Raw genomic sequence first — 20,341 nt, 5'->3', positions numbered from 1 at the left:
CTAGTTTGAACTATTACACTTTATAATATTTAAAACACACAAATGCAAACCAGACATCAAGGTGGCACACATTGCTTTACTAATCTGAACGCACACATAATAACACCTGAATAGATTTATCCTTTTGTTGTGGCCACCTGTTCTGTGAGCGTTCCTGAAACATATTTTTCTATATTGCTTTGAGATTTGTTAGACAATCTCAAGTCCCCAAAGGGCAACTGCAGCTGGAAACAAAATAATGCTTGAAAGGAGATTTAAACTGACAATGTTGAAGATATCACCACAGAATCATATCAGTACGATACAACTAACACCTGCTGTCTCCATGGAGATGTTCCTGCTTTGCCTGGAAGGTTCAACAGAATGGTCCGCCTCTCCGTGGATCCGACCATTAACTTGACCTGGTGCAGTCACATGAGTTTATTACTATACTCTGGGGCTTTCCAAGCAAAGCGATGACATCCATTTGGCCTTTAGGCATTAGATCGATTAATTAGGCAATGATGTCTTTATCAACCAAATGTTTTATTAGTCGAGTAATTTATATTTTATATTTTTACGGTACATGTTTTTGGGGGATATTGTATTGCTGTTTTATTTCTGTTACTGTTTTATATTGTAATATTGATGTTACTACTGTTAGTAAGCAGTATTTATTATCATTACTATGAATATTCACATTTCTAATATCATTAACAACAACAACAACAACAACAACAACAACAACAACCATAGTTTTATTAGGATTATGGACCCCAGCAGAAAGGAGAAGGCATAGAACGAGTTACTTGAATTCAATACTCAAATATGCTCTTTTCTTGTCTTGTTAGTGCACTTTCAGCTCATACAGGAATATTTCTAGAGCTTTTCCAAATTCCATGTCACATTTAGACAACTAAATTATGCAAAGGGCAAGTTTTTACCAAATGAATTATTTCCACAGCCCTAATCTCCATGGATGAAGGTGATGAAGCCTCCATCAGCAAATTTACATAGCAAAACTTTAAATTCCCCTAACCCATGGGAAGTCAAAATAGCCAATTACAATTCCATTACAATATTTAGTCAAACAACAGTAAACCACATGTGCCCCAAATATTATGCATCTCGTGAAGGGACTTAATTCATGGGCCAATTCCCCTGCGTTAAAGCCTCAGAGAGAGTGATTTTCCATTGTCTTTATAGGAGGTTGATTCCTGATTAGAATATAAATAATAGCTGGGGTTTGCTAAATGACAAATGCGCTAACGGGATAGCGGGGTTAAGAGGATGTATTTTAAAATGAGCGGCTTTTATCATAATGAAGTAATGTGTAATCAGTAATGTATGCGTGTGTGCGTGTGTGTGTGTGTGTGTGTTGGGTTTATTATCATTCAGTCACTGTAGCCTCACGCTGAGATAGTTAATGAAGTCAGCGCAGCGTATGATATGGCACTGCTAAATATATTAACACATGCATCAGGGACAGACAGGGAGGAGGCAAGAGACGCAGGAGGAAACAAAAGAGCAAATAAATAAACTTTAGACTTTTATAAGAAGGAAAATAAAGCAAATTCAAAATGATTATATAGTAATGGAACAAGATATAAATTATGATCAGACACGACCTCCAGCCTCAATGAAAGTTTTATTTTGGCATTTGGATCGTCAGTGTTTTAAGTCAGTCAACTTCAATTGCTGGATGTTTACTTGATATTATATGGTAAAGCTATTTTACAAGTTTTACAAGTTATTTTACAAAAGTTTTGATATTGCAATGTTGGCTAACACAAAAATCAAAATCACGACAAACTAATTATACCACAATAACACCAAAGGCTTCATTCTGACAGAAAAGTATATATATATATATATATATTAAATTTCAGTCTAAATCAGCCTCAATTTAATCTCAATTTAGTCTCTGTTAGAATATTATTTCCGCATTTGTCTAATACGTGTATGAATGTCTTTTAAAATAACTTGAAATTACTGCGACAATGAATCGGCCAAACTTCAAATATTGCAACACTATCAGTATCTCAGCACTTTAAAGGACTGTACCTGATTTGTTTCATGTAATAAAATGGAATCTGTTTGGATATATAGTACAGATATATTATAAAAGCATCAATTTGGGTGTAAATTGGTCACTTTCTTTACTGTGATGGCAAACTCACTCTAGTCTCTGTGAAAAAGCGAGCGAACAATGCAATAATTCCTATTATTGTGCAGCCTTATCAAACACAGCATCTTCATTCAGACATTAAACCACACATAGCAATTTTGAGCTCAGACGAGGTTAAAATCACAGACAATCACGATAATGGGCAAATGCTTAATCCACGGCTTCACCTGAGCAACTGTCTTACAATGTATCTATAAATATTATGCTGCCACATAATCTGTTCAAATTGTGCTTAGTGTCAAGTATTGCCACCTATATTCATTTGTAATTTGCACATTGAAATCCTCAGAACGTTCAACAAATTCCACTTTGAAGAACTGACAGAAACAAATCACGAGAACAAAATGAGTTAAAAACAACACTGGACAAAAGACAATAGGAGAAGCCCCGGGATGGAATAAGATAAGATTCAACCCAAAGCCGAGTGCATCCTCGTTTCCACACAATCGGGTTGGAGTGTTTAAACAGCAGCTCTATCACACCAGCCGTTATTTGCTCTTTGCCTCACTCACACATCCACGCAGCGAGGCACTTCTGGATGGCTGGCTTTAGTGGGCCTAATGGGACACCATATGGCAACACCGATGACTTCTGCAGCCAAATAGCAGGTTAGGCAGCGCGCAGAGGGGTAGAGAGGGCTGGGACATAAAGCGCAGCCCTTTACAGCTTGCTAATGTCCCTATTAAGCTTTAAATAAGAGATGCAGACGTACAGGATATAAGACTTGCTACATGGTCTCAATGGGCTAAATACACAGTGGGATGCAAAACAGTTACAAATGTGTAGTTCCTCATGACATGCCTTGCTTTTCATGATTACAAAAACTAAAATACTGTTTGATTTATATACACATCTCTAACGAGGCCTTTTTGTGCTAATCCTAAAGTCGGATAATTCAAGTACCGTATTTTCTGGACCGTATTATCCGCACCTTTATTCATAGTTAGGCGGGGTGCGACTTATCCTCCAGAACGACTTGTATGTGATATTATTAACTTATTAACGCATGTTGATTATTTTCACACTGACGACCGCAAGAGGGCGCTCTAGGCTCTAGACTCCGGAGCGACTTATAGTCCAGAAAATGCGGTAAACTCTTTTCTAATATAACGTAATTAAAAGTAGAACGAAACACTTCTATAATTAGTCATAAAGGTTACTTCTTTGACCGTTGACAGCTCAAATATTTTAATACGACCCAAAAATAACAAAAAACATTAGTGCAAAGAAAATGTACACACAATAAACACTGAAATGAAGCTACAGTCTTAGATCCCATACAGCTCAATTTATGTCATAAAAAGAGCTAATAGTTTGCCTGTTTTGTTTCAGTAGTATTGCTCATACTTTTGTTTACGAGAAAATACCTTGGAGGGGAGCAATGTCAAACTTTTATTACAAAACCAGGTCCACGTTTTGCTTCCAATAACAGCACACTTGGTTCTGTTAGCATGCTAGTCTCGCTCTGGCCTTTGACAGTTGTGGAAAGAGCTTATGAACTCATCTTGATGAATAATTGCTCGGAATAAGTGAGAAAGTGAAGAATAGATTTGGACCGCTGCAAACAAATTGATTTCAGACAGTAAAAATACAGGTACAGTGCCTTTTAATTTTCTTTTTTGTTCGCTGGTTCAACAGTCCAATAACTTATGTTACTAAGCCTGAATCGTTCTCAGTAAACTATTTGTTCATTATGAATTACAACTGGGTTAACAGATTTTCACACTACAAAGTCATATCTTATTATATATGATTATAATCATATTATAATCTGTCCAACTAGGTCCTAGCTTGTGTCATTAATATTCACATGCATTAATTTTAAGCTGCATATTTGGCTTCAGAACAGATTTTGTCAGACGTGAAGTGAAACTCAGGCGGTCAACCCAAGCACAGCCAATCAGAGCGCGGCGTTTGGCCCTCACTTAAGAGAAATCAATGACTTGTTTTCTAGCTTTAAGTCTCTGTTCATGCTTCATCAAGGCCGATTAATATGTATTTACTACAAAGAGGTACTAAGCAATGTCCAGAAAAGTAAAGTTTGTCCGTTCTTTGCAGCACGTCACCAACATGACCAAACACAACTCCCATTGAGTAAGGTGATAGCAAAAACAACTCAATACCCCCCTCCGTTCCGAGCTGTTCTCCTGAAAAATGTCGGCCCGGGTGCGTCGTACGTCTCCGCGTCGAGGCCGGTCGGCTCCACTTGACGGCACCTGCTGTTACTGGTCACTCCGGGCTCAGCTGGCGGCCCCCTGCGTCCCGGTACGGCGTTTCTTTGTTCGGGGCGGCCTTTATGAGCAGGACAGGCTCTCATCCATTCATGTGCGTCCATTCATTATGTTAAAAGTGTGTCCTTCCGTTGACAATTACATAGCCGTTCCATTGTGCGCGCTTTGCCGACACGCGCGCACGTACATGGGGTTTTAATAGGAGTCAGAGAGGCCTCCTTGCACATTATGGAGACTCCTTGGGGACCACTCTTTCATCAGCAGTAATATAAACAGTCTTCAGTCCAGCTGGGGGCCCCCGACATTACCCCAAACACACGCGCACACAACGCACAGGAGGTAGAAGCACGTATTGATTTCTTGCGGTCGTTATAGCCACATCCTTAAGGGTCAGTCGGCGCAGGCCCATTCTCCTGGCTGGTTTTATTGTTATAACTCGGGTTAATATGGGAGCCACTAAAGAGCAATATTCAAACCAGACCATCTGTTCCCACGCCGCCGTCTTTTTTCTTTTCCGTGTGAAATTCCCATTACGTTGTTCAGCTGGCGCACAACTAACTCCGCACCGCCTGTCAGTACATCAGTCTTTGTAATTAAGTCACTGAGTACCACTGACAGAGGCAAGACAAAGTGTGCGTAGACAAGGCGGAGTCGTGAAGGAAAGATAAAGTTTGCCGGGGAAATCTGTTTGCGATCGTTTGCAAATGTGTTCTCCCATCACAGTGGATTACAGACAAGATGATGTAAGTGAGATTATCTGAAATGTTTGTGTTTGAATATAAGGGAAGCTCAGTCATGTAAAAAATGATTAGAGTGACAAGAGTCCAAAAGTCTAGGCCCTGAACAAAAATTCCAAATGAAATGTGCAGTGGAACATATTGTGATTTTCAATTACACAATTAAAAAAAATCAAGGTAGTGTTGTCACGATACTTAAGTTTCAAACTCGATTTCGATACTAAGGAAAATACCAATTATTATATCATATTAAATTATTATTATATTATTGATACCAATTTTGATAACACAATGATCATTAAAAAAATCTCTTATTCAGGTCAAAATGTCCAGATAACTCTTCTAAAACTGTTCTGAAAAGGCCAAATTTAGCTCTGTTTAAAGTTTTTAGTATCAACATTTGTTCAAATGAGTATCTAGATTAATAGATAATCAAGTTTAATTATCGATTGGTATGTTTTTTATATTATCAAGGTGGTTTTGGCAAATGAAAACCACTTAAGATACATGCGAGTGATCAGAGCCTGGTCTTATTTTACTGCAGTTGTTTGTTTAATAGATTATGACAGACACAGCATTTTTGATTACGCCAAAATCCTGATTTTGAGGTTTTACAGGACAAATACACTAATTTCCCCTACACAAATACTTCAAATGATTTAGATCTGATGTGAGCTAATCATTGAAAATGCTTTACATCATTTTGCTTCCATTCGACATTAAAAATTGATGACGGAGCATTTAAAGTGTCTATTTATCATTATTTATTTATTTATTGAACATACATGATACACACGCCCGAAACACGCCAGATCTATGGGCTAATTCCCATCTGTCTCACATTCCCTTTCACAAACACTCTCTCATCCATACACCAGTGAACACAGACACTGAAGGCAGGAACGCTGAAGTGTCTTGCCCAAGAACACCGTAAAATGATGCCGCCCCGCAAAGGCATCTGGTTTTCACCCATCCGAGGTCAGATCAAGGTGGTTTGGACACATTTACTTGTCATCTGTGTTTGAAGTATCAGACCTTAATAATCTTTTCGTTGTATATCGTTAAATAATATGAAGCTTTTGTGAAGAAATACATGTTTTAAAAAAATAAAACAAATTGTATCGAGGCTTTTGTTGTCCTCGTTCACACTTTTTGACAAGTGCTGCTGTTATCACATAAAAGTGTTTCTAAATCTTGACATTGTAAACTCTTATTTCTTCACCTAAAATGCAAACTTCCTGAATCTGTGTTTGTACTGTAAAACATTTTGAATTAGCGCTTTTGCAGCATCTTAACTGCATATTTCCCCTTCTTCATTGCCCTTGCATGTCAAATAACTGAGGCTCGAAGCGAGGTGTGAAATTTGCTTAAGCCTTTCAGCAGTTCAGGCTTGGGGGACGGGCCATGAGACAGGCGGAGGTGGAGAGAGCACATGGCTAACAGCAGCCGCGTTAAGAGATGTGCCACTTTTTTGATACGTGCGTTTGATGAAAGCGTGGTTGGAGTGCAGGTGCAGCTCAGAGCGGGCCAGCCGGGTCCTACGGGATCTGCTGCGACACACTTTGATGCTGCAGACAAGAGATGTTCATTTCAAGATATGAGACCAGAGCAAGGCTTGGAAGATAAAGAGACGCCAACTATGAAGATTCGATCTAAAAAAAATGGATTGCATGGCTTGAAGGGGACATATTATGTACAAGTGACTTTTCTGAGCTTTTAACTATTTTATAACGGTGTTTTCTCATACTTACATTACTCTGAGTAGTGTTACGGTTGATTCATGAGTGTTTGAGAAATCCTGTATTTTCACCTATCCCCTATCCCCGCCCATATCCCAGTACTTAAGATCATTTACAACATGTAGGGTCCAATGCACCATTACCATTACATGTACCATTTTTCAACAGTAAAACAGAAAATCAGCTGCTTGTGAAATGTCACTATGAAGTACAAAAGTATGGATCCTTTCCACATGAGCATGAATAGATAGATATGTTATTAATTTATTAAGGGGGAAATGGCCCATCTTGCTTTATATAAAATGTAATAAAGTAAATGATGAGATGTTCAAATTGTATATTAAATTGCTTTGTTTCAGATAATACACTGTTCAAATCATGTTCTTTGTTTTATAATAATAGCCGTTGATTCAGTTGTGTTTTATATTTACTTTGTTCTAGATATTTTGTGCTGCTTTTTGGCAATCACGTCCTCTTCTCCCTCATCTCATTCGTAGCTCACATACGTAAACATTTGAATTACGTTTTCAACTCAAACTCTTCATTTCCTCTGCATGGTTCCCTGTTCTTTTCTTATGTTTACCCGCTTCCCACTTGAGAAAACAGACCGTTCCGGCGCAAATATGGATTTATCATTCTCCCTCCTCACCTGGCAGTGTTTTGCATGTTCTTGTGCATATGAGCGTGTTGTGCAGAAAGCAAGTTGATAAGCAGCCGTCTGTCAGTCCGTTAATGCCAGCTCTAAATCCCCCTGGGACCAAAATGTTTATTCCACCTACTGTTTTGTGAGCATCCAGCATAGACTCGCGCTCTTGTTAGAACCACTCTCCCCAGTGCACTGTTTCGCTGAATGCCTGAAACTTTGCATCTGTGCATCCATCACTGTCAGTCCACAACACAGTCCAGTCGTTCAGTTTTCAGCCAAACATTGTTGAGACTTGGAAGGGGGGAAAAATCAACGTAAAATAGATAAAGCTTTGAAAATGATAATGACTTGTTTTGCCGGAGCTAATTAAGGGTTTCGCATGTAAAATTGCGTGTTTTGTTCTAAAAGATCGTTTACTTAAGTGTTTAGTTCTTTCTGCTGCTAAGTGAAAATTATTCTGGCAAGGATGAATGAATATAATTTAAGTTTTGGAGTTTTTTGAACCTTCATTGATCAGACATTTTTTTTTTTTTATGTAGCATAAAATGCTATATTTGGCTTAAAGTGGCTCAGGTGGCACAGTAGCGTCTCATAACTGAAGGGTTGGAGGTTAATTCCAAGTTCTCGGCTTTAATTCATCACACGTTAAATGGAATTCTTACTTGCTGTGAGTGTACATATGGGCAAAACCCAAAATGGCATAAACTTCTCAGACTTCACACACTTTTGTGTCTGTCTGAGCACAGATTACCTTCTGTTGCATCTCTGAAAGGCCCCAGAGTTTTTGGACCGTTCTGCTCATTTGCTCATCAAGTCTTTTTATAGATTAGAAAATTAAGGCGCATACGACAGGTTAGTCCACACATTTCACTAAAAAGAAAAGAAAATGTTGCTTATTTTTCCCCAGATTGACAAATTTGGTGAATTTTGTTTTTTATAATGTTACTTCCTGGTTGGACGAGAGCAGCATATGTGCCATAGGGTAATCCACAACTGTTACCTGGCAACTATACTGTAGAAAAAGGTCAAAAATGTATATAAAATACACAATAGTTATGAATTGACAAATAATGAATCTTGATAACACCTGTATTTTGTGTGTTTTTATTGTTTAGTGTAAATTGGTTGCGTCCGTTTGTCTCTGCCTACAGGGGGCACTATTTAGGGCTCATGCCATTTTTAGTGCTGTCCGAATGTCAAGCAGGTGAAAAATTAGTGTACATTTTCCACAAGTAGTACAAAAGCAGTGTTCACAAGACTGGTCAATAAATACCATAATGCATTGCAAGAGTCAGAAAAACTACAGCAACAGGTCTTTGACTGGGCACAACACGACTGAATGAAGCAGAAGAGCTGTGAAAAGACACTGTTTACGTGAGAATATGAACTAAAAACACAACTGTTATGTTACAAAGTTGATAGCATTAGCTTAGCTTGAGTCACCAGCACAGGCAACAAGTTGAATAATCAAGTCAGGTTAATGTGAGATCCATGACTTTATTGTGATTATTAGTCCATAAACATGTGTGTGGCAGGAACATTTTACATCAATGTATTACATAATGAAAATTAAATTAAATCAGACGCAAGCGTCACATCCGATCACACGGTGATATCAGTGTTCAAATCGCTGTGTGATTGAGTGCACTTTATAGTCTGCTAAAAAGTGCAGGACTATGTAGTAAATGAAGGGTTAGGGACACAGACGCCGCCATTGTCTCTGCATTTTTATGTTGATGAAATAGACAGAGGGATTTTGTTTTAGAGCTCAACTCTACTTCCTGTAATTTTCCATTTTCCTTTCAAGTCTTGTTCACAAACTGCCTCTTGACTGGTGTGAAACTATGATACATATGTACCACAGGGACTCTCCCATCAAACCAAGGCATAATTAGAACATTTTTGTACTTATGCACGCTTCGTAAATAAGTCAGTGCATGTTGTCCTCCGCTGCATTTTACTGATTAAAATTGATTTAACTGAATGAAATCAAACAGAAACAGCAGCATTGTTTGTAATTAACACATCTTTAATTATGACAACTATGGAATCGTTTAGCTGCTCTCAAATGATCTGCGAGACAAAATGGAGGCAAAGTAAGCTTACAGGACTAATTGAGGCGCAGTGGAGAAACGGCGCTAAAGAAGACATGGAGGCAAACCAAAGCAGTGCAGTGTGAGCTCAGGGAAGCTTTTGTCTCTCCACTTGATAATAAGCGATAGAGCCGTATCAAAGAATGATTATTGCTGCACTGGGCGACCATCCCGAGCCGCCACGGAGCCATAAAAGTCTCTTTTATCCTAAACAGGAGCGGAGGAGGGAGAGAGGAGAGGCCGCTCCTGGTGAAGATGTGATGAAAAGATGGTGCGGTGATTAAGATCTCACAATTACAATGAACGCTGCACTGGCAGAGCCCAATGAGAATGTCTCTGAAGCCTCTGTTCCTCTGACACTCGTTCAGCGCCGCTCTGCTCCACACTGTTCCACACTGTTCCCCAGCGCCTGCATCTTCATTTCCTGCCTCTCGCCTTTCTGTTTCGCCTGCCCACCATTACGGTTCATCCCCGTCTTGCATATTTAAAACACGCTCGTCTACTGGTTCAGCGCTCGTAAAAGCAGGTTGACACCTCGCTCACAGACAAAAGAGATGAGAAACCCGCCGATGCAATGAAAAATGTTGTCAAATCCTTTTTCATTTCTTATTATATTGTCTTATTAAAAAACAATAGAATATCATTCACTTAAATGTTCCTTTCCTTTTAATCAGTGCCATTTAATTGGAAGAAATAGTCTTGATGGTCTTGATTAGAAAATTCCCCAGTATTGGCGATTGGAAATGACTAAATCTCGATCTCGATTAATATTGGATAGATTGCCTAGCCCGATTTGAAACTTAATTACTGGCAAGGGTCTGGTTTGAGCGCCAGTGGTGGAAAGTAATAAAAAGTAAACGTACTGAACTTAAATAAAAATGTTATGTACCTGTACTTTACTTAAGTCCTTTTAACAGTAGATACTTTTTCTGTTACTACACTAGATTTGTGAGCAGGTACCTGTACTTTCTACTCCACTACATTTCTAGCCGCACACTAAGGCTGAGGGGTTTGTTTTTTATGTCATTGTTTTTCTATATTTATTTGAGCAAACACAAATAGGCTATTAAGATAAAACGTCCAGGAAATTGCTTCAGATCAGTAAGAAAATTTGAAAACGTTCAAAACAACATTCATGATTTGACCCTTTAATAGTTCTCAACATCAATGTGTATCTGTACTTTTACTTAAGTAGCAAAATGGAGTACCATGTTGAACAGGCTAAAAATGCTACTAAAGGAGCTGATCAAACATAACAGTGAAAGGTTAAGTTGTAAACATTCAAACAAGGTGATATTCCTGCCATTTTGTGATTCATTTAACATTTGTCTAATACTTAAACCTCAATGTTTAAACACGTTTTCACACATTTCGGTTGGATTATAATATTGTAATGGGAAAACTGTAAAACATATTGAGATTTTCCTTTTCGTCAAAATGGCCGACTTCTAATCAGCTAATACTGCTTTATTGTTTACACAGAACATTTCATTCCTGATACTAGGGCTTTATTCAGCATTACACCTTTCCGGAGTCGAACATGGCCACTTTAGGGAGCAGCATTTTTCATTATTGGCCAGGGAGAGATTTGGTAAAACCTTGAGTTGACTTTTGGTCTAAATTGCTGTTCTATTGCTCACTGGTTAAACACAATATCCACTTTCTCATGCATCATCCTCTCTAATCCCATCTTGAGCCCCCGCCCCCCTCCGAGTGTCACTGTTGCATGGCCTGGTCCCGCGGCTGTAGTTCTCCTCAGTCGACTGCTTCACTCTCCATGGCCGGTTCCCCCGACACTTCAGCTGAGAGTTTCGCTCGCTTGTGTGACCTTTAAAAAACTGCTGATCAAATTCTACAGCTCATCCCATTATAAGAGATGTGAGGGGAGGAGGGAGGAGGGAGGAGGGAGGAGGGAGGAGGGAGGAGGGAGGAGGGAGGAGGGAGGAGGGCGGGGTCAGATGGGGTTAGCTCGCCGTAGATATTGAGAGGAGAAAAGCACTTGGTGAAAGTATAGTGGTTTAGCAGTGTGGGGAAGAATGTACTCAAGTGGTATATTGAAGATACTAAAAAGGTAATATGTTTACTCGTTTAATGTAAATGTAAGCCTGGTTCCAAAGCTGTAGCCAACAGTCAAAGTAGCAGTATAGAAACAATAGTGACAGTTAGAGCGACTGTTGCTAATAACTACAGAAATAGTAGAGTTGGGCAATATTGACAAAAATCTCAATTATCCCGATATCCAGACGTTATTATGTAAATCCAACAGAAATTCAATGGGCTTTAGTCACGTGACATACTCGTTGTCACTGCCATGTTGAAGATGTTTCCTCCCTTATGCAAAAAGTTATGAAAAACTGAAAATGAAAAGGGTTGATACTTGAAGAGGACAGAAGTTCTGGGCTTTGATCCTTATCTGTGGCGGCGAGTCGCTGACACTTAAAACCAGCAACAACTTGCACAAGAAACTTTTTCGGACAATTACATCCAAGCTTCCTCGTGCACAAGCCCTCTACACCGGACAAACCCTCAAAGCTTTCAAGAGCTTTGTGTCTGATGTGTGTATAGCACCCAGACAGCTGGAAATTAGGCTCGTTAAAACTGTCTGCAGGTAGGCTAATGTCTATTGGCATAATCTACATAATAATATGTAAACTAGCATTAGCCAGCTGCTAAGACTAAGTGAGTTGGGGATGTTACAGAATAGAAATCCTTTGTTTGAGACTTTTTGTTGAAACAGCCCAAAGTGCAACATGCAGCTTTCATCCTCAAGATGGCAGCAGCACCAAGTGTGTGACGTCACTTCGGACCCAACAATTACAGTAGTTCAGGTTTAATTATCAGACAAATATGAAATATCTGTAGGATTAATCACAAAGGTGCAGAAATATCACTTCTCTTTTTTTATCAGGTCTTGTTGCTTCATATTTTAATATAAACGATATACTCAATATTCAAATGTTGTACTGCAGTAAAAGACGTCCCATTTGTACTGGTTATGTTTAATTGTTTTACAAGAGTAATGCTGTTGATGTGTTGATGAGTGTTGATACACAACTGAATTTGGGATTTGACCCTGTGATGACTCACTACTCCTGAGCTTGTAGACAGCACGGATGTTATTACCATTCTTGCTTCCCCACAAGGTACCAGATCGGACTCCCGGGCGGTGAGGGGTCTTTCTGTGCATAATTTGCATGTTTCTCCTCGTGTGTTTCCTCTGCTTTCTCCCATCAACCCAAACATGCACCACAAGCAAAAACTTGCAGCTAATGTGGTCCTGACTAAGCCTATAGCTCCTCACAATCTGAGGGCTGGGTCAAATGCAGAGGACAACCTTCCCCTAGCCTTAAAATGCATAAGACAGGTTTTCATATTTTTCTAATTATGTCTTTGTTCAATAAAATAGAAAATGTGGTAAATATTTATCACAGTTTTAAATCAGTCAAGTTGCAGTTTGCAAAGATAATAGAAAACTGAAAATTGCAGGAGGTAGAGGCAAGTTCTAAAACAGAATCCCTCTGTGATGTCATCAACAAGCGACATTCCAACTAAATAAATGGACCGTTTACGGTACAGTCACATTTGTCTGAAAGTTTAAACAATCATTTACCAAAATAAAGGTGTTATCAGGTATTGTTATGTGTCAAATCATAACTTATGTGTATTTTGATGGATCCTGTTTATGATGAGGTTGCTAGGTAACATTTGTGCAATTTCCTCTGCTTCCTATGCCACATCTGCTGCTCATGTTCAAACAGGAAGTAACTGTATAAAACGTCACCAAAACTGTAAAACTTGGGAAAATTGGCAAATTATTTAGTATAATCTTAAATAAAATCATGTTCAATGTGTTTAGTACAATGTGTCGTCCGACCTGTCATATGCACTTTAACGCTTTAGTGCAGCTCTGTTTACTGCAGACACATGCCGTCTACTACAGTGAGATTTGAACTCTCAGAAGACACTGCTCGTTTTAATTAACTCTTACGGGAAATAAAGCTAGTAAGTAAGAATTGTGATAAAATGAAATGTACTTGAGTAACATCTTAAAAAACCTCCAACAGCGAGTCAGAGATGGGCATAAACCACCGGCTCCCTGCAGTATTTAAACTTAAAGCACATTTTCTTTGGGTTATCATCATAAACTTTATTTTCCTAATAAAAGTGGGAAAGCCATCATGGTTTACTGTTAACTTAATTAAGGCCCGCCTGCCTACGCGCCATCCCGCTGTGTACTGCAAGAGCCATCTTCTATTGATTCACTTTCACACGACGATCAATTCATCTCCATTGGAAGCTATTAGGGACCATTTGTGGCTACTTAGACCTGGGAGGAAGAAGTTGGAGAGGACTGACGGCCTGAGTGCTGCACAAGATGAAAGATGAAGCAAGGCAAATGGAGCTGGGATAAAAATGGAAAAAGAAAATAATGATCTTAAGGTGAAAATCTCTCTATTAAATATCTAATTTCCTGCGTTCATTGTCATCGCTGCCTCTCCGTCACACGTGGAACAATCCAAATGCCTCAGCTGTAGTAGACCCTGCTCCAACCAAGTCCCACTTAAATTAACATCACAAGATGGTCATTAGGCTGGCATATACTTAAGACTGTAGCCATAAAACATACTGCAGCGCTTTAGTGGCAATAAGCGATAACCGTGACTCATTTCAGCCGTGAGTGTTCGCACAGCCTGACTTCACTGACGTTTCCGTGGAGAGCTATGTTAAGCTCCAGTAGTCTCCTCAGGTGGAGAAAAAAACAGCAATTTCCTGATCTACAAGCTCTCAGAGACCCAGGGAGATCTCTGATTAATTGGCCAGTCCAATATTTAGTTCAGTCTGCTTTTTATCCTCGGCTCAAATGCAGAAAGTACACCGGCGAGACACGACCACACATCAATATCACATTTGCCAATAATGGTCTCCAACAAGACATAGCGCTTTATTAAATAGTAGGAGACGCGAGATATGTAATCTAAAAATAGAAAAATCACTTTGGGCCTGAGGTTGGTAGAGATAAATGTGCTTATTGCAATTACTTATTACAAAATAATTGTCAAGAATAAACTATTTGTAATTTACAGCTAAACGACCACTCAATACTCATCAAAATCGAGCTGTAATAGTAATCAAGAGCCAGGTAAATAAAATAAATGAAGGCTAACAGTGTCACAATATGAAATGTTTCGATTATTGTGAGGAGAAATTAATGAATTTACTTTTAGACATCATGACAAAACAAGAGTGAAATGCTTTGTTAATTTTCCATCACAAGGACTGCGGCTACATTCGCACTCAAATTCAGACTATTATTACATTTTGGGAGATTTTTACAATGATGAAACACGTAAACAGCAAAAACATCAGCTTTCTTTCTGATCATGGCCGCACTGATTACTCGCAGCAGAGTTTGTGATATGCATATCATTTGAACAATCTTAAAGGTCCAGAAATCAGATCGTATTCAGATTTGCGTGTGCCTGTAAACATCGCCTAATCAGTGGTGGAAAGTAAAAGTACAATACTCAAGTAGACTTTCGTGTACAGTGTGTTCTTTACACTTCCCTAGCACTTTTGAACAGGACTGTTTTTTTGGAACTAGTTTTTTATTTAGCACGTTCACAGCCGAATCCTGCTGAAGGGTTCGGGTTCAAGTTTGTAAGAAGTAAACAGAAAACTATCAACAAAAATGGCAAAGCAAAATTATGAAATCAATTCTAGTCCAGAACAACAATCAGTGCAATTATTATAACATGTTTTTAATTGTTCTCGACAGATCACCCTTTATATGTGAACAGCTTTATGAAACCAAACATTCTGAATGATTAAAGTAAAACTCATACATAAACATCCAAATACAAAATGTATATCTTCTGTCCTGCAGAGTTTTTCAAAGCCCTTGTCCACATCTGTGGCAGGTCAGACTGATGGACAGAGGTAGGTGTAGAAAGTACAGTAGATGCACAGAAGTGTTGGAAAGCCCGCAGGCTGTGGTTTGGTCCAGGGTTTTGAAAAGTGATCTACTCACTGGACCCGAGAAACAAAACACACTGCAAGGTTCACAACAGTTGGAGTTTGATAGTAACGCTGTCAAGAATCCTCATAGAGACGCAATGTGAATTTGACATCTCAAACTGCATGTTTATATGTATATAGTCCACTGGGACTTATAGATCAACTGTATTGATCTGCAAGGAAAATGTCTGAATCACAGCATGTCCAATGATGCAATAAAAGCGATCTTAAAACACGAGGAAGTAAAAGCAGGTAGATTTACTAAATGTGGATGCAAATGTACTGAAATTTGTCCCATTTATTGCTGTCACAAATAAATACTTGAAACTTGATTCATAAAATGCCAAATTTGGTAGCACAACAGTAATGCATTTTTAAAAAAAAAAATGTAATTACATTTCTAAAGCAAAATAATTGTAGTTTCTTTAATCCAATGTTCTTATACTAGTTCTGATAGAGATAATAATAATTAAAGCCGCAAGCGGCAATGATCGGCCCTCGCCAAGCCGCCGCCGCTACGCCGCCATGCCGCAAGAGGAGGGGGCGCTAACGCGCCCCAATGGTCCTTTTATCACGCCTACTGCTGAATCTGTGACGCTGTCACATCTTCTCCCCTTTGTTTTACCATCAAAAAGCAATTTTATTTTGAATTCTTGGCAAAATGTGCGGCTTTGCCGCACAGAGACCGTGACTCTTTGAATAAAAATGTGGATAACTTTTGATGGTCCACCCCTGAAGATGAGTCTCACCAAATTTCAGGTTAATAGGGCTAACGCCCTGGGAGGAGTTCGTGAAAGTATAAAGTGTAAACATGTTCTGGCGATTTCCCCATTGGAATAACATGGGAGGTTTTGGTCATCGCTACGGCAAAACCATAACAATTATGACATGGCTCTCATTGACTTTTTTGATGGGGAGGCCAAAATTGAGTTGTGTGTCAAATTTCATAAAATTTCGCACAACTAAACATTTAACCTCCATATAAAATTTGTAGGGGGCGCTGTGGCGCCAAATTAATTTATTTCACTTCAAGTAGGTTTAGGGCAAAGAGTTTAACAACTGATTCTAATTTGACGCAATTCGGACTTCATCTGTGCAAAGGGCAGAAATGTTAAATTTGGGAGATTTCTGAAATTCTAGCTACAGTTTGCGGCTTCGCCGCACAGAGACCGTGACAGGTATCAATGTAAGGTAATGTAATGTAATTTGAATAACTTTTGATGTCCCACTCCTCAGTAGCATTTTCACCAAATTTCAGCTTTTTAGGGCCAACGCCCTGGGAGGAGTTCGTAAAAGTACGACGTTTGGAAAAACTCCCGAGTCATGCTTAGCCATTTTTGAAGCAATATGGCCGACATTTGGTTGGGCCACCGCGTTGCCGTGATAATATTTTTTACTTCTCTTGTCACCATCGACCTCTGTGCCAAATTTCATGATTTTACGATCAGATTTTTTTTGGGGTCATTTCCTATCTCTCAATGCATTTTTTGTACATTTGGGGGCGCTGACGCGCCAATTTGTTTTATTTTAGAAAAGGGAAATAGCCAGAATGTAGAGAGGCACGATTTTTAAAGTTGTGCAAATTTTTGTGACTTTTCGTCAATGTTCACTGGGTGAAAAATAGGGGGGTTGGTCCCGAGAAGAAGAAAGAAAGAAAGAATAATATTCCGATACGAAAACAATGTTTCCCATTTTCCAAATATCATAAACTATACATTTCTCGCGCTTTCCTACCTCATGGTGTGGGTCCCTGGTCACTGACGGGTACTTTCGTTAATATTGAGTGGGCTCCGCCCACTTTGTGTTTTTGGCCCTCTATACAGTAATAATGTTCATTTTTTGCATTACATGCTTATATGCACGGAACATGCAAGAGATGGGGAACGTATTCGTGAGGTACTTAGCGCAAATGAGTGCTTTATATGGGGATGACGACCGCTTCGCGGTTCGCGGTCGTCATCTCAATGTAAAGTGCTCGTTTAGTGCGCACTTTTGCACGGGCTTCGCCCGTTTACAACGGTAATGTTCCATTTTCCTACTACTAATTAGTATGCACGGGGCGTGCATGAGTGGAGGAGTGCGTTAGTGAGTGTTTGGAAGTGGGCGAGCGCTTCGCGCTCGATTTCGTGCGCACTACGTGCGCACTTTCGCAGCCGTGCTTCGCACGGCCTTACGAGATTAATAGGCCTCTCGCCAGCTTGTGGCGCTCGGGCCTAATAATAATATTTTTAGCAAAAACAATATAGCCGTTTCCACTATAACAACAAATGATACATCGTTTGAAAGCTCTAAGCCTTCCCGATGCCGCCATGGGGTGGAATCATCATTACGAGCGCTTATGCGCTCGTCACTCCCTATTCCGTCGGGATGCCCCGCCCACTCCCCATAGACTTCCATTGATTTGAGCAGATACAAGCATGGCCCATGCCTGCGGCATGGATTCTCGCGTACGGGACGATGCCAGGAGGGTTTTTGGAGGAATGCAGCGCTTCACGCTGCTGTTGTCAACAATGAGTGAATGGGCTACGCCCATTCACTCATTGTTTACTATTTCTGTCATAGCAGGAGTAAGTATGCATGATCCATGCCTTCGGCATGGGCTAGTTCACTGTACTTGCCAGGGGCGACGGGTTACCAAACATGCGGGCTGCGCCCGCATGTTTGGTCAGACAGTTGCAACGCTGCCTTCGGCAGCGTTGCGGGAGCAATAGGCCCTCCGCCCTGCTGGGGCTCGGGCCTAAAAATAATAATATTTTTAGCAAAAACAATATAGCCGTTTCCACTATAACAACAAATTATACATCGTTTGAAAGCTCTAAGCCTTCCCGATGCCGCCATGGGGTGGAATGAGTGAATGGGCGTACTCATTGTTGACTATTTCTGTCATAGCAGGAGTAAGTATGCATGATCCATGCCTTCGGCATGGGCTAGTTCACTGTACTTGCCAGGGGCGACGGGGCACCATAATATTCCAATGCGGTCGTCATCCCAATTTAAAGTGCACGTTTAGTGCGCACTTTTGCACGGGCTTTGCCCGTTTACAACGGTAATGTTCCATTTTCCTACTACTAATTAGTATGCACGGGGCGTGCGTGAGTGGAGGAGTGCGTTAGTGAGTGTTTGGAAGTGGGCGAGCGCTTCGCGCTCGATTTCGTGCGCACTACGTGCGCAATTTCGCAGCCGTGCTTCGCACGGCCTTACGGGACTAATAGGCCTCTCGCCAGCTTGTGGCGCTCGGGCCTAATAATAAAACCAGTCAAAAAATCAAGAAATGTCCAATTCGTTTTTTTAGGGTGGTTTTGTTTTTCCGTATTGATACTTTTGTTTTTTTCTTTTCTGACAAACCTAGTGCCAAAATAGAAAAACTAAAATACACACAAAAAATCTATGGGAATAGGATATTAATTCAACCCTAAAAGCGACAGATTTAGTGTGTGCCTCTCTAAAAAGTCCACGGGAGTGCCCTTTTTCAGTAGACGAAAATTAATATTTTAGAACAAAAAAAAACTACTAGATGGATCGCATAGTCTATATTGAAACAAAAAAGAGCCGCAATAACAGCGCTAGCAAATAGGTCGCAATGACAAGGAACACTTCACTATACTGCAGCTATTATCAAACACAAGTCGAACCAGGCCAAGCCTCTGCCACCTGCATAAACCATCATTTACCATCCATACATACTCCATTTGTTTAACTGCTCGGGTGCCCTGTCAACAGAAGGAACGAGCCAGTTAGTGACAAGTAGTGAGTCCCCTGATGTGCAGCACCATGGATCAAGATGGCATGGTGTTAATGAAAGAGTGTGGAGAGGAGCACTTGGAGCTTGTCATTACGGTCACTCATCTCCATACCGAGGCTGGAGACAGGCTACATCTCTACGAGCTCCAGCCGGCCCACAGGCGAAAAACCTCGAATTTGTAACAATCACCCTCAGCACCTGAACAAATTGGATCTTCAGTTTAGATCCAACATATGCCGTCGATGCTTAAAAGAGATGTCGTTAAAAAAGACAGAGGTTACATAACGAGTCGCGGTTGTCGGGTTGAATTTCCAGCTGGGGTTCTCAAAATCTAGACAAAGGGAGCTGTGAAACTATACGCTTACAGAGTGTAAAGAGGTCAAAAGTCAAGCAAAGTTTTAACCTGGTACAGGCTAAAGCATCAAGGACGGACGTGAAATCTTTTATAGAAATGCCAGCGCCCAATAACAAAAATAAATGCGTTATGTGTCATTATTCATATTATAAGACAACATTGGCCGATTAGATGGGGTGTTAGTCCCAAGTAGAGCTGTAAGAAATAGCTCAATCGAATCGAAAACACAATTTTAGAATTTGCAAAGACTGCAATTATTAAAGTAACATTATTTCCTCTACAAACAGAAAAATATTGTGTCTAATCATGTCTGAAAGCATCTAAACCTATAAACATCTGAAATGCATGCTATTCTTGGATTACAGGTCAGATTTCAGTCTTCCTGCAGATGCTCCTGGATGTGCTTATAATGTGAACTCACGATTACAACATTAAGGCGAGATACTCCTGGCAAAATGCACTTTTTCAATTCTCTCAACGTACAAGCGTTCACAAAATTGTCCAATATGCAAGGTAATTTTCCTAAAATGCTTGTTTTCGTCACTAGGAACGTAAAGATCACCCCTCCCTTTAAAGTAGAACCTACACACACCGAACTAACAAAATTCTGACGAAG

The 20,341-nt window shown here is 39.9% G+C and overlaps 1 protein-coding gene across 1 annotated transcript in view; it reads right to left on the bottom strand.

The window, feature by feature from the left end:
* nkain2 (sodium/potassium transporting ATPase interacting 2) overlaps positions 1-20,341 on the bottom strand; it is a 180,714-nt gene that overhangs the window by 95,968 nt on the left and 64,405 nt on the right. The gene's annotated exons all lie outside the window — the stretch shown is intronic.

The sequence above is a fragment of the Eucyclogobius newberryi genome, unplaced genomic scaffold, assembly GCF_026437365.1.
Source record: "Eucyclogobius newberryi isolate DKJ021-1_F unplaced genomic scaffold, fEucNew1.0.hap1 SCAF_1, whole genome shotgun sequence".
NCBI lineage: Eukaryota > Metazoa > Chordata > Actinopteri > Gobiiformes > Gobiidae > Eucyclogobius > Eucyclogobius newberryi.
The sequence above is the reverse complement of the archived record's forward strand: the minus strand, read 5'-3'. Positions and strand labels throughout refer to the sequence as shown.